General features: G+C 50.2%; 1 protein-coding gene across 1 annotated transcript in view; it reads left to right on the top strand.

Moving 5' to 3' along the window:
- Window positions 1-2861: 2861 nt before the first annotated feature.
- LOC141163909 (RING finger protein 24) overlaps window positions 2862-13501 on the top strand; it is a 112086-nt gene continuing 101446 nt past the window's right edge. The window contains exon 1 of the mRNA XM_073649188.1: window positions 2862-3191. The gene's annotated coding sequence lies outside the window, so the exon portion shown is untranslated. The remainder of the gene's footprint in view (window positions 3192-13501) is intronic.

Genomic DNA, 13501 nt, shown 5'->3' with positions numbered 1-13501 from the left:
CTCTCTCATGTGCTCCCCTCCTCTCCCCTGGCTCTCTCCCTCCCTCTGTCTCTCTCCCTCCCTCTCTCTGTCTCTCCCTCTCTCTCTCCCGCTCACTGTCTGTCTCTATCTCCCTCTGTCTCTCTCCCTCCCTCTCTCTCCCTCTGTCTCTCCCTCCCTCTCTCTGTCTGTCTCTCCCATGTGCTCCCCTCCTCTCCTCTGGCTCTCTCCCTCTCTCTGTCTCTCTCTGTCTCTTCCATGTGCTCCCCTCCTCTCCTCTGGCTCTCTCCCTCCCTCTGTCTCTCCCTCCCTCTCTCCCATGTGCTCCCCTCCTCTCCTCTCTCTCTCTCCCTCCCTCTGTCTCTCTCCCTCTCTCTGTCTCTCTCCCTCCCTCCCTCTGTCTCTCTCCCTCTCTGTCTCTCTCCCTCCCTCCCTCTGTCTCTCTCCCTCCCTCTGTCTGTCTCCCTCCCTCTGTCTCTCTCCCTCTCTCTGACTGTCTCCCTCCCTCCCTCTCTCTGGCTCTCTCCCTGTCTCTCTCCCTCTGTCTCTCTCTCTCCCTCAGTCTCTCTCTCCCTCCCTCTGTCTCTCTCTCTCTGTGTCTCTCTCCCTCCCTCTGTCTGTCTCTCCCTCTGTCTCTCTCTCCCTCCCTCTCTCTGTCTCTCTCCCTCTCTCTGACTGTCTCTCTCCCTCCCTCTCTCTGGCTCTCTCCCTCCCTCTGTCTGTCTCTCTCTCTCTGTGTCTCTCTCTCCCTCCCTCTGTCTGTCTCCCTCCCTCTCTCTGTCTCCCTCCCTCCCTCTCTCTGGCTCTCTTCCTCCCTCTGTCTGTCTCTCTCCCTCTCTCTCATGTGCTCCCCTCCTTTCCCCTGGCTCCCTCCCTCAGTCTCTCTCTCTCTCCCTCTGTCTCTCTCTCTCTCCCTCTGTCTCTCTCTCTCCCTCTGTCTCTCTCTCCCTCTGTCTCTCTCTCCCTCCCTCTGTCTCTCTCTCTGTGTCTTTCCCTCCCTGTCTGTCTCTCTCCCTCTGTCTCTCTCTCTCTCCCTCTGTCTCTCTCTCTCTCCCTCTGTATCTCTCTCTCTCTCCCTCTGTCTCTCTCTCTCTCCCTCTGTCTCTCTCTCTGTGTCTTTCCCTCCCTCTGTCTGTCTCTCCCTCCCTCTCTCATGTGATTCCCTCTGTCTGTCTCTCTGTCCCTCCCTGTCTGTCTCTCTCTCCCTCCCTCTGTCTGTCTCTCTCTCTCTCCCTCCCTCAGTCTCTCCCTCCCTCTGTCTGTCTCTCTCTCCCATGTGCCCCCCTCCTCTCCTCTGGCTCTCTCCCTCCCTCTGTTTGTCTCTCCCTCAGTCTCTCTCTCCCTCTCTCTGTCTGTCTCTCTCTCATGTGCTCCCCTCCTCTCCCCTGGCTCTCTCCCTCCCTCTGTCTGTCTCTCTCTCTCCCTCCCTTAGTCTCTCTCTCCCTCCCTCTGTCTGTCTCTCTCCCTCCCTCAGTCTCTCTCTCCCTCTCTCTGTCTCTCTCCCTCCCTCTGTCTGTCTCTCTCAGTCTCTCCCTCCCTCTCTCCTCTGGCTCTCTCCCTCCCTCTGTCTGTCTCTCTCCCTCTGTCTCTCTCTCCCTCCCTCTGTCTGTCTCTCTCTCTCCCTCCCTCTGTCTCTCTCTCCCTCTCTCTGTCTCTCTCCCTCCCTCTGTCTCTCTCTCTCAGTCTCTCCCTCCCTCTCTCCCTCCCTCTGTCTGTCTCTCTCTCTCCCTCCCTTAGTCTCTCTCTCCCTCCCTCTGTCTCTCTCCCTCCCTCCCTCTCTCTCTCTCTCTCCCATGTGCCCCCCTCCTCTCCTCTGTCTCTCTGTCTGTCTCTCCCATGTGCTCCCCTCCTCTCCCCTGGCTCTCTCCCTCCCTCTGTCTGTCTCTCTCTCTCCCTCCCTTAGTCTCTCTCTCCCTCCCTCTGTCTCTCTCCCTCCCTCCCTCTCTCTCCCTCCCTCTCTCTGTCTGTCTCTCCCATGTGCTCCCCTCCTCTCCTCTGGCTCTCTCCCTCTCTCTGTCTCTTCCATGTGCTCCCATCCTCTCCTCTGGCTCTCTCCCTCCCTCTGTCTCTCTCCCTCTCTCTGTCTCTCTCCCTCCCTCCCTCTGTCTCTCTCCCTCCCTCTGTCTGTCTCCCTCCCTCTGTCTCTCTCCCTCTCTCTGACTGTCTCCCTCCCTCCCTCTCTCTGGCTCTCTCCCTGTCTCTCTCCCTCTGTCTCTCTCTCCCTCCCTCTGTCTCTCTCTCTCTGTGTCTCTCTCTCCCTCCCTCTGTCTCTCCCTCTGTCTCTCTCTCCCTCCCTCTCTCTGTCTGTCTCTCTCCCTCTCTCTGACTGTCTCTCTCCCTCTCTCTGTCTCTCTCTCTCCCTCCCTCTCTCTGGCTCTCTCCCTCCCTCTGTCTGTCTCTCTCTCTCTGTGTCTCTCTCTCCCTCCCTCTGTCTGTCTCCCTCCCTCTCTCTGTCTCTCTCCCTCCCTCCCTCTCTCTGGCTCTCTTCCTCCCTCTGTCTGTCTCTCTCCCTCTCTCTCATGTGCTCCCCTCCTCTCCTCTGTCTCTCTCTCTCATGTGCTCCCCTCCTCTCCCCTGGCTCTCTCCCTCCCTCTGTCTGTCTCTCTCTCTCCCTCCCTTAGTCTCTCTCTCCCTCCCTCTGTCTGTCTCTCTCTCTCCCTCCCTCAGTCTCTCTCTCCCTCTCTCTGTCTCTCTCCCTCCCTCTGTCTGTCTCTCTCTCTCAGTCTCTCCCTCCCTCTCTCCTCTGGCTCTCTCCCTCCCTCTGTCTGTCTCTCTCTCCCTCCCTTAGTCTCTCCCTCCCTCTCTCTGTCTCTCTCCCTCCCTCTCTCTCTCTCTCTCTCCCATGTGCCCCCCTCCTCTCCTCTGGCTCTTTCTACTCCCTGCCCATTTCCGGGCCCGGCCCCTCTGCCCTCCCTCTGTATACAGACAGGCAGGGGATGATTGGCAGGGGAGGGGAGGACACTTCTCTCTCTTATTGCTACGTGCAAAGAAAAGAAATCCTGCCAGACAAATGATCATTTTCTTCTTTATAGCCAAGCGGCGGTGAGAGAGAAGCCGGGGGCACCAGGACCTGCCCGCGCTGGACTCCTATGCCAGGGTGCTAAGTGGTGCCCAGCCCCAGCATTGGGATTTAATATCAGGAGCAGCCTCTGGACCTCACCCCTGGACCTCACCTCTGGACCTCACCTCTGGACGTCCTGCCTCTTCCCTGGGTAAGTCCACATCACCGCCACATATGCCAGGCGTAATGATGATGCCCCTGCGGGCAGCCCGGGCACCTTGACCATTGGAGCCATAGATGTGCATTGCATCCTCTCCCCATGTCCCGGTCCGCTCTATGGCATGTGCATCATAACCGTCCCCTGGTCTGGGCTTTGCCATATAATTGCCGCCACCAGCCTCGGTGCACCTGGTTGCAGGCTATTTTCTGTCCTGCTTTGTGGCATTATATTGCATCATTTGGTAATTTTCCCTCTGACTTATGACCCCTTTAAATCCTTTTTTTTTGGCCTGGACCCTTCCTCGGTGCCATGTTGCGGGCACTACCCCCGGCCCTGGGGTGTTTATATTTGTCTTTGCTCCCATGTGGAGCTCGCTGAAGGTGAATGCAGACTTGCACAATTCATAGTCAGCGTAAAGGGGGGGGTGTGCGCTGGGGAAATGCTGCCCATTGGCAGGACGAGGGGGGGATACACAAAAGCAGCTGCAGCCAGGAGGAGATGTCAGAACCACAGGCACATATGGTGCCGAGAAATGACACAAAACCCAGCCTCCGACAAACTGGTTCCCCCTGTTTGGCAGTTGGTGCGCTCCGGGCTGTTATAACGCTCCCGTACTATTATACCCAGCCGCTCTGCATTATCCCTATTATAATACTTGGTATTCCAGCTTCATTCACACTGCGCAGCTTCCTGCGAGTCGCTTAAAGGGGTACTCCGGATCACCCAAATTAAAAGGTGTCACTACATCTTTAAGACCCTCCGTATTTTTATTTCCCACCCTCTGCTTGCTGGGAATGAATGGAGGGGGGATCTGACTCCGCTGATCGAGGGGATCGCTATGCGGGAGGAGTGTCACAGCGCCGTCTATTGTGTAGTGGCCGCGAATGGTACTGCAGGTAACTCCCATTCACTTCTATGGGAGAGAGCTCGCAGTACCGCTCCCCTTATGTAGCGCCCATAGTCACAGGACCACCAAGGGGTCGGGTTACTGGGGACTTCCGAGCCATGAACCGAGTTTTCTGTGCCCCTCCACCAAACTCATTCCATGTGGACTTCTTGATGGCCCAAAAGTGTCAGGATGTGGCCCATTATATCCAGCCATGGCACCTTCCTGCATAAGCCCATTTCCCGTACTGTCTATTGCTCCCTGGTATCAGCCACTCCTGACATCTGACCTCTTTTACATTTACTTCAATGATCTGCTGCTTTCCTGTTACCATTTCCCAGACGGGTCACGTATGTAGTGCCCATGTGTATGTACACGAGGACTGCAGACCCCCGGGACGGCAGTGGGGGACATTGTTTCCTCTTTCTTCCTTCGCTTTCTTAATGTTTTTTTCATCATTCTTCGCCTCCTGGGAACTTTCTGAGCTAATTCAGCTCTTGCTGAGCGGAGACCCCCTACTTCCAAACCCTCCATCCAGCTGTACGCCCCCTATAGGCAGCTGCTGGGTCCGGTGCCAAAAAACAATCCTGGAGCGTCAAGACAAACGTCACAGAAGAACGTGACGAGTGAAGACATAAAGAACTGATAAGAGCAAAAAAACTACCTGTGTCCACTACTGCAGCCATTTTTTTTTTATATACTTAAATGCTAAAAAAAAAAACAACAACAGATTTTTGGCTGCAAAATGAGTTAACTGAGATTCCGTCAGTGAGCTCCTTCTGACAGTGAGTTTGTAAGGGGCTGATTTGTGACCACATCCGGTTGAATGTGCAGAGAAACAAAGAGATGTAGCAGCATGCATGTGGACAACCCCTTTAAGAGGTGTACACCTTTTTAATGAATTTGGTGCATCTTTGAGGTATCTTGCCCCTGCGGTGACAGATGTGCTCCACTCGTGGACTGGCGTACACTTCTGTCTTAATTTTGGGGTAAATTAAAGATTCTTCAATGAATCTAATGCCAGAACGACAGTGCAGACTGACACCTACACCGATAACATAGCCAGATCGTTAACAAGAATCGAGATGGGGTTGTACAGGTCTGCGGCGAGCTGGGTAACATACGTTATTCTCTACGTTATCCGTATGGCTGTATACAAGATCCCGGAGGGGTCACTTACTATTGTCTGTACAGAGGGTGGGCTCATGTAGTGGCGGCTTGTGTCCCCCCTGTCACTTTGGGGGTTATATTTATCCCCTCTTATACAGCTGGGAATATGAGAGCTGCAGGACAGGTGGATTTGCATCTGTTTCCTCTGCAACCAAAGTGCCAGTTCCCAGGAGGCATCGAAAGGTCAGGAGCTGGTGTAAGGCGCCGGCAGCTGTGGGGAGCAGTCAGCGAGTGATGTGTGCCCTGGTCACCAGGAGGCATCGAAAGGTCAGGAGCTGGTGTAAAGCGCCGGCAGCTGTGGGGAGCAGTCAGCAAGTGATGTGTGCCCTGGTCACCAGGAGGCATCGGGAGGTCAGGAGCTGGTGTAAAGCGCCAGCAGCTGCAGGGAGCAGTCAGCAAGTGATGTGTGCCCTGGTCACCAGGAGGCACCGGGAGGTCAGGAGCTGGTGTAAGGCGCCAGCAGCTGCTGGGAGCAGTCAGCGAGTGATGTGTGCCCTGGTCACCAGGAGGCATCGGGAGGTCAGGAGCTGGTGTAAGGCGCCAGCAGCTGCAGGGAGCAGTCAGCGAGCGATGTGTGCCCTGTTCACCAGGAGGCATCGGGAGGTCAGGAGCTGGTGTAAGGCGCCGGCAGCTGTGGGGAGCAGTCAGCGAGTGATGTGTGCCCTGGTCACCAGGAGGCACCAGGAGGTCAGGAGCTGGTGTAAGGCGCCAGCAGCTGCTGGAAGCAGTCAGCGAGTGATGTGTGCCCTGGTCACCAGGAGGCACCGGGAGGTCAGGAGCTGGTGTAAGGCGCCAGCAGCTGCAGGGATCAATCAGCGAGTGATGTGTGCCCTGGTCACCAGGAGGCATCGGGAGGTCAGGAGCTGGTGTAAAGCGCCGGCAGCTGCGGGGAGCAGTCAGCAAGTGATGTGTGCCCTGGTCACCAGGAGGCACGGGGAGGTCAGGAGTTGGTGTAAGGCGCCAGCAGCTGCAGGGAGCAGTCAGCGAGTGATGTGTGCCCTGGTCACCAGGAGGCACCGGGAGGTTAGGAGCTGGTGTAAAGCGCCAGCAGCTGCAGGGATCAATCAGCGAGTGATGTGTGCCCTGGTCACCAGGAGGCATCGGGAGGTCAGGAGCTGGTGTAAAGCGCCGGCAGCTGCGGGGAGCAGTCAGCAAGTGATGTGTGCCCTGGTCACCAGGAGGCACGGGGAGGTCAGGAGTTGGTGTAAGGCGCCAGCAGCTGCAGGGAGCAGTCAGCGAGTGATGTGTGCCCTGGTCACCAGGAGGCACCGGGAGGTCAGGAGCTGGTGTAAGGCGCCGGCAGCTGCTGGGAGCAGTCAGCGAGTGATGTGTGCCCTGGTCATCAGAAGGCATCGGGAGGTCAGGAGCTGGTGTAAGGCGCCGGCAGCTGCTGGGAGCAGTCAGCGAGTGATGTGTGCCCTGGTCTTCAGGAGGCACCGGGAGGTCAGGAGCTGGTGTAAGGCCCCGGCAGCTGTGGGGAGCAGTCAGCGAGTGATGTGTGCCCTGGTCACCAGGAGGCACCAGGAGGTCAGGAGCTGGTGTAAGGCCCCGGCAGCTGCGGGGAGCAGTCAGCGAGTGATGTGTACCCTGGTCACCAGGAGGCACGAGGAGGTCAGGAGCTGGTGTAAGGCCCCGGCAGCTGTGGGGAGCAGTCAGCGAGTGATGTGTGCCCTGGTCATTAGGAGGCACCGGGAGGTCAGGAGCTGGTGTAAGGCACCGGCAGCTGTGGGGAGCAGTCAGCGAGTGATGTGTGCCCTGGTCACCAGGAGGCACCGGGAGGTCAGGAGCTGGTGTAAGGCGCCGGCAGCTGAGGGGAGCAGTCAGCGAGTGATGTGTGCCCTGGTCATCAGAAGGCATCGGGAGGTCAGGAGCTGGTGTAAGGCGCCGGCAGCTGCTGGGAGCAGTCAGCGAGTGATGTGTGCCCTGGTCTTCAGGAGGCACCGGGAGGTCAGGAGCTGGTGTAAGGCCCCGGCAGCTGTGGGGAGCAGTCAGCGAGTGATGTGTGCTCTGGTCACCAGGAGGCACCAGGAGGTCAGGAGCTGGTGTAAGGCCCCGGCAGCTGCGGGGAGCAGACAGCGAGTGATGTGTGCCCTGGTCATTAGGAGGCACCGGGAGGTCAGGAGCTGGTGTAAGGCACTGGCAGCTGCGGGGAGCAGTCAGCGAATGATGTGTGCCCTGGTCATTAGGAGGCACCAGGAGGTCAGGAGCTGGTGTAAGGCATCGGCAGCTGCGGGGAGCTGTCAGCGAGTGACGTGTGCTCGGATCATTAGTCCCTGGTGTCTAGTGGTTTGGTGTCAGTCTCTGGTGTCTAGTGGTTTGTTGCCTTCGTCCCTGGTGTCCAGTGGTTTGTTATCTTAGTCCCTGGTATCAAGTAGTTTGGTGTCCCATTCCATTGTGTCCAGTGGTTTGGTGTCTTAGTCCCTGGTATCAAGTGGTTTGGTGTCCCATTCCATTGTGTCCAGTGGTTTGTTGCCTTCGTCCCTGGTGTCCAGTGGTTTGTTATCTTAGTCCCTGGTGTTCACTGGTTTGGTGTCCCAGTCAGGTAGTCAGTGATTTGTCACCCAAGTCTTTTGTGTCTTCAAAGTGGCCTGTTACCCCCATTTAGGGTTTAGTTCTCAGTCCTTTGTGTCCACTGGTTTGTTGTCTTATTCCCTGGTATCAAGTCGTTTGGTGTCCCATTCCATTGTGTCCAGTGGTTTGGTGTCTTAGTCCCTGGTGTCCAGTGGTTTGGTGTCTTAGTCCCTGGTGTCCACTGGTTTGTTGTCTTAGTCCCTGGTATCAAGTGGTTTGGTGTCCCATTCGATGGTGCCCAGTGGTTTCCCGTCTTAGTCCCTGATGTCCAATTGTTTGGTGTCTTAGTCCCTGGTGTACCGTAATTTTCAGACTCAGTCCTTAGAAGTTTGGATCCCTAGTCTCTGGTGTCCAGTGGATTGTAAACCCAGTCCCTAGTGGTTTGAAGCCTTGGTCCCTCATGTTCAGTTGTTTTTAGACCTGGTTCCTTGTAGTTGGGATCCCTAGTCCCTGGTGTCCAGTGGTTTGGTGCTGTAATGTTTTGTAGGCTGAGAGCCTAGTCTTCATTGTTATTTTTGCCCAGGGCCCTACAGTACAATGCTTTGATGTCTTCATTCAGTGGCTGCTATCTCGCCCGACTCCCCCATATACAGTAACGTCCTGCTCGGCCGAATTCTTCTGTGATCTTTGATCTCTCTTCCGGTTTTTCTTTTTGAGAACAAGATGATCGGCGGCTGGAAATTCCTTGTGCTGGCTCCTTCTTCCCCTAACATCACCTTTTGGGGGCAGTCGGGGGTCCCCCATACACATTGCTGTCGGCTGATGCAGCCAGTAGCCGCAGGTTTGGCCGACCTTCCTCCTCTGGTCTTGGCTGCCAGCAGTCGCCTGTCCCTTCTCCGTTCCTGATGGGGTTAGGATCTGTCATTATCTCTTTATGGATTTATTACACTATTTTTGCTACTCTTACATTTTATGCCTTTCTCATGACGTAAACCTAATTTATATGGTATTAACATAATGATCCTTTATTAGGTGTGAACCCTATAAATAGGACGTGTCACGTGTGATGCAGTGTGCGGTTTTATTTATTATAGGTTTTTATGGGATGCGTCCTTATTGTTGTTGTTGTTGTGTTTGGGCTCATTTTCCCCTCCTTGTGATCTGATGTTTCTGTGTCAGGTCACAGACGGTCGTCATTATGATGTGATGTAATCAGTAATTGTCTGGGCGGCACACTGTATGATAAGATTACAGCCATCAATGCTTCTATCCTAATTAAAAGCACAATTCTGCCCTTAAAGGGAAAGCGTCATCAGAAAATCACCTATTGGTTAAATCTGGTTTTTATGTTACATATACTTTTTTTTTGTTGTTGTTGGCAATAGTTTTTTTTCATATCATGATCTTTATTAAAAAAAAAATAATAATTCTTACACTAGAGTTATTAGACTTTTATTTCAGGAAGAGTTTTCAGCAGGTTCCTTATCATCAGAGGCAGGATTGCAATGACTGATAACACAGGATCCACCACTCACAATAGATTATGTCACAGCTCACCTCCTCCCCCCTCCTGTACAATGACTGATAACACCTCTATATACAGTAGATACCACGGGATCCACCATTCACAATAGGTGATGTCACAGCTCACCTCCTCCTGTACTGTTCTCTGTTGTCAGCCATTTCAAGCCTGGAAGATACTTACAGAAATAATCCTCATGATTTCTACTTTATCTCCCGTATCTTCAGTGCAGAATGGATTTCTGCCACCCCTTATAACGCTGCTGCTCTTTTATAAACTGCGCACTCTGGGCTCAGTGTCCCTTTAAGGAAGACCTGTCACTCACCATAAATATGCAATTGGTGTAAATGCCGCTGTTCTCCTGAATCCGGCGATGTTTTTCTCTTGTTCCTGCTCCCCTCCGTTCCTGAGATATGACCCTTTCTTTCAAGTACATAAATCTAGTCTTGTTAGACAAGTGGGTGTGGTCCCCACCTCTTATGGGCGGTCTTCTTCAGGACCACACCCAAATGAAAAACTAAGGAATAGATTTATATACATGAAAGAAGGGGCCATATCTCAGGAACGGAGAGGCGCAGGAAGAAAAGAAAAACATCGCCGGATTCAGGAGGACAGCGGCATTTACATCAGGTAATAAAATGACATATTAATGGCGAGTGACAGGTCGTCTTTAGTGTACAGCTGCCTCTGACTAGGACCCCTCTGTGCTTTGTTAGGACACGACCTTTGTGCATTGCACAGATGCCAGGGGCCTGTGCTTATCACTTTAATGAGGGTCATTAGCATGGGGGTGAGGACTCGCTTGTACAGTGTTCACAGCACTTCATCTAATGAATGGAAGAGTTGGGGAAAAAGGTCCCCAGCTGTCAGCGTGACATGGGCCGCGATGTGACATGGGCCGCGATGTGACATGGGCCGCGATGTGACATGGGCCGCGATGTGACATGGGCCGCGATGTGACATGGGCCGCGATGTGACAGGCGGCCCCACACAGGCCCTGGATGATGGATCCATAATATGGCGCTGGACAAAGCTGCTTCCCTACAGCCTCACTGCTGGATTATCAAATGCCGGATTAATGAAATTATACTATGTTATATTATTTTATTATACCATTATACCATATTATATTATACTACTAGCACATATATTTTGTCATAGAATATTATACAGCATCATTTTATTAAATTCAATAACCTATATAAAAGCAATAGAAAATACATATATAGATCATGTATTTTCTATTGCTTTGATATATGTTATCAAATTTTGTTTTATATTTTTTTTAACATATTTTATTACATTTTTAATATTTTCTATTTTTATATTTTTTTTATATTTTCTATTGCTTTTTTGATAGCTTATCTTATTACATTTTATATCTTGTTTTTTTTTTACATATTTTATGCCATTTTTAATATTTTCGATCTTTAGATTATCTTTCATTATATAATTTTTTTATATTTTACTTTGTTTGCATTTTATTATATAATATTTTAATATATTTTCTGTTGCATGTATATGACATTTTATCTTATTATTTTGTATATATTGTGTATTTTTTTACATATTTTATTAAATTGTTAATATTTTCCATTTTATTTCATTATATTTCTTTTATATTTTCTATTGTTATATATATATTTTCTTTTGCTTTTATATAATTTTTTATCTTATTACACTACAGACCAAAAGTTTGGACACACCTTCTCATTTAAAGATTTTTCTGTATTTTCATGACTATGAAAATTGTACATTCACACTGAAGGCATCAAAACTATGAATTAACACATGTGGAATTATATACTTAACAAAAAAGTGTGAAACAACTGAAAATATGTCTTATATTCTAGGTTCTTCAAAGTAGCCACCTTTTGCTTTGATGACTGCTTTGCACACTCTTGGCATTCTCTTGATGAGCTTCAAGAGGTAGTCACCGGAAATGGTCTTCACTTCACAGGTGTGCCCTGTCAGGTTTAATAAGTGGGATTTCTTGCCTTTTAAATGGGGTTGGGACCATCAGTTGTGTTGTGTAGAAGTCTGGTGGATACACAGCTGATAGTCCTACTGAATAGACTGTTAGAATTTGTATTATGGCAAGAAAAAAGCAGCTAAGTAAAGAAAAACGAGTGGCCATCATTACTTTAAGAAATGAAGGTCAGTCAGTCCGAAAAATTGGGCAAACTTTGAAAGTGTCCCCAAGTGCAGTTGCAAAAACCATCAAGCGCTACAAAGAAACTGGCTCACATGAGGACCGCCCCAGGAAAGGAAGACCAAGAGTCACCTCTGCTTCTGAGGATAAGTTTATCCGAGTCACCAGCCTCAGAAATCGCAGGTTAACAGCAGCTCAGATTAGAGACGAGGTCAATGCCACACAGAGTTCTAGCAGCAGACACATCTCTACAACAACTGTTAAGAGGAGACTTTGTGCAGCAGGCCTTCATGGTAAAATAGCTGCTAGGAAACCACTGCTAAGGACAGGCAACAAGCAGAAGAGACTTATTTGGGCTAAAGAACACAAGGAATGGACATTAGACCAGTGGAAATCTGTGCTTTGGTCTGATGAGTCCAAATTTGAGATCTTTGGTTCCAACCACCGTGTCTTTGTGCGACACAGAAAAGGTGAACGGATGGACTCTACATGCCTGGTTTCCACCGTGAAGCATGGAGGAGGAGGTGTGATGGTGTGTGGGTGCTTTGCTGGTGACTCTGTTGGGGATTTATTCAAAATTGAAGGCATACTGAACCAGCATGGCTACCACAGCATCTTGCAGCGGCATGCTATTCCATCCGGTTTGCGTTTAGTTGGACCATCATTTATTTTTCAACAGGACAATGACCCCAAACACACCTCCAGGCTGTGTAAGGGCTATTTGACCAAGCAGGAGAGTGATGGGGTGCTACGCCAGATGACCTGGCCTCCACAGTCACCAGACCTGAACCCAATCGAGATGGTTTGGGGTGAGCTGGACCGCAGAGTGAAGGCAAAAGGGCCAACAAGTGCTAAGCATCTCTGGGAACTCCTTCAAGATTGTTGGAAGACCATTTCCGGTGACTACCTCTTGAAGCTCATCAAGAGAATACCAAGATTGTGCAAAGCAGTCATCAAAGCAAAAGGTGGCTACTTTGAAGAACCTGGAATATAAGACATATTTTCAGTAGTTTCACACTTTTTTGTTAAGTATATAATTCCACATGTGTTAATTCATAGTTTTGATGCCTTCAGTGTGAATGTACAATTTTCACAGTCAAGAAAATACAGAAAAATCTTTAAATGAGAAGGTGTGTCCAAACTTTTGGTCTGTACTGTATGTTGTATAAATAGTTTTTTTTATATGATATTTTATTACATTTATATAATTGAGTTCTCAATGGGAAGCAGAAGGGGTCTGCAGTTTTTTGGGTCGCCTTGTTCGGACTTGGCTGACTTCTCGCTGTTACACTTGGCCTGATCACACGGAGGTTTTGTATTCTGCGTCCAGCCGCCCCACATGTGGTTCCTGCCCGGATGACAGCTGCTAGACGTGGGTTTATATCACAGAACCAGAGATTTATTTGTCCCCGGCGAGCCTTTCATCCATACCACAGGGGCCTGACTAATATTATCCATATTGTAATAACCTCTGATATTACACTGGTCAAAAAAATAAATCTGCTGCCGCAGAAGCGATCCCCCTGATATCATCGCCTCCTTCCCACCTACCCAAAATGTATTTTATTCCCTGCTAGGTCCGATATTCCAGGGATCCGCACTGACGAGCTCTTTCCTGGTAAAGAATTATTACAGGCAGCGAGCCAGAGGCGTTATATAGAGAGTTATGTAAGATGCCCGATGTAGGGTTATTGGCAGTGCAGCCGATGCCAGTTGTTTGCATAATAGTTTTGGCGGCATCATAGTGCGATTACCTCATGGAACAACAAAGGTTCCCAAACCATTAACCTGACCGCATTATTATTCCAACAATTATATTCTTCTATATAAGGTCAGTATTGTAGTAATTATATTCTTGTACATAGAGGCAGTATTATTATTATTATTATTATTTATTATTATAGCGCCATTTATTCCATGGCGCTTTACATGTGATAGGGATATACATAACAAAATTATAGTAGTTATATTCTTGTACATAGGGGTCAGTATTATAGTAGTTATATTCTTGTACATAGGGGTCAGTATTATAGTAGTTATATTCTTGTACATAGGGGATA

The sequence above is a fragment of the Phyllobates terribilis genome, unplaced genomic scaffold (assembly GCF_046119375.1).
Source record: "Phyllobates terribilis strain yellow unplaced genomic scaffold, ASM4611937v1 Scaffold_1__5_contigs__length_1240528914, whole genome shotgun sequence".
Classification (NCBI taxonomy): domain Eukaryota; kingdom Metazoa; phylum Chordata; class Amphibia; order Anura; family Dendrobatidae; genus Phyllobates; species Phyllobates terribilis.
The sequence above is the reverse complement of the archived record's forward strand: the minus strand, read 5'-3'. Positions and strand labels throughout refer to the sequence as shown.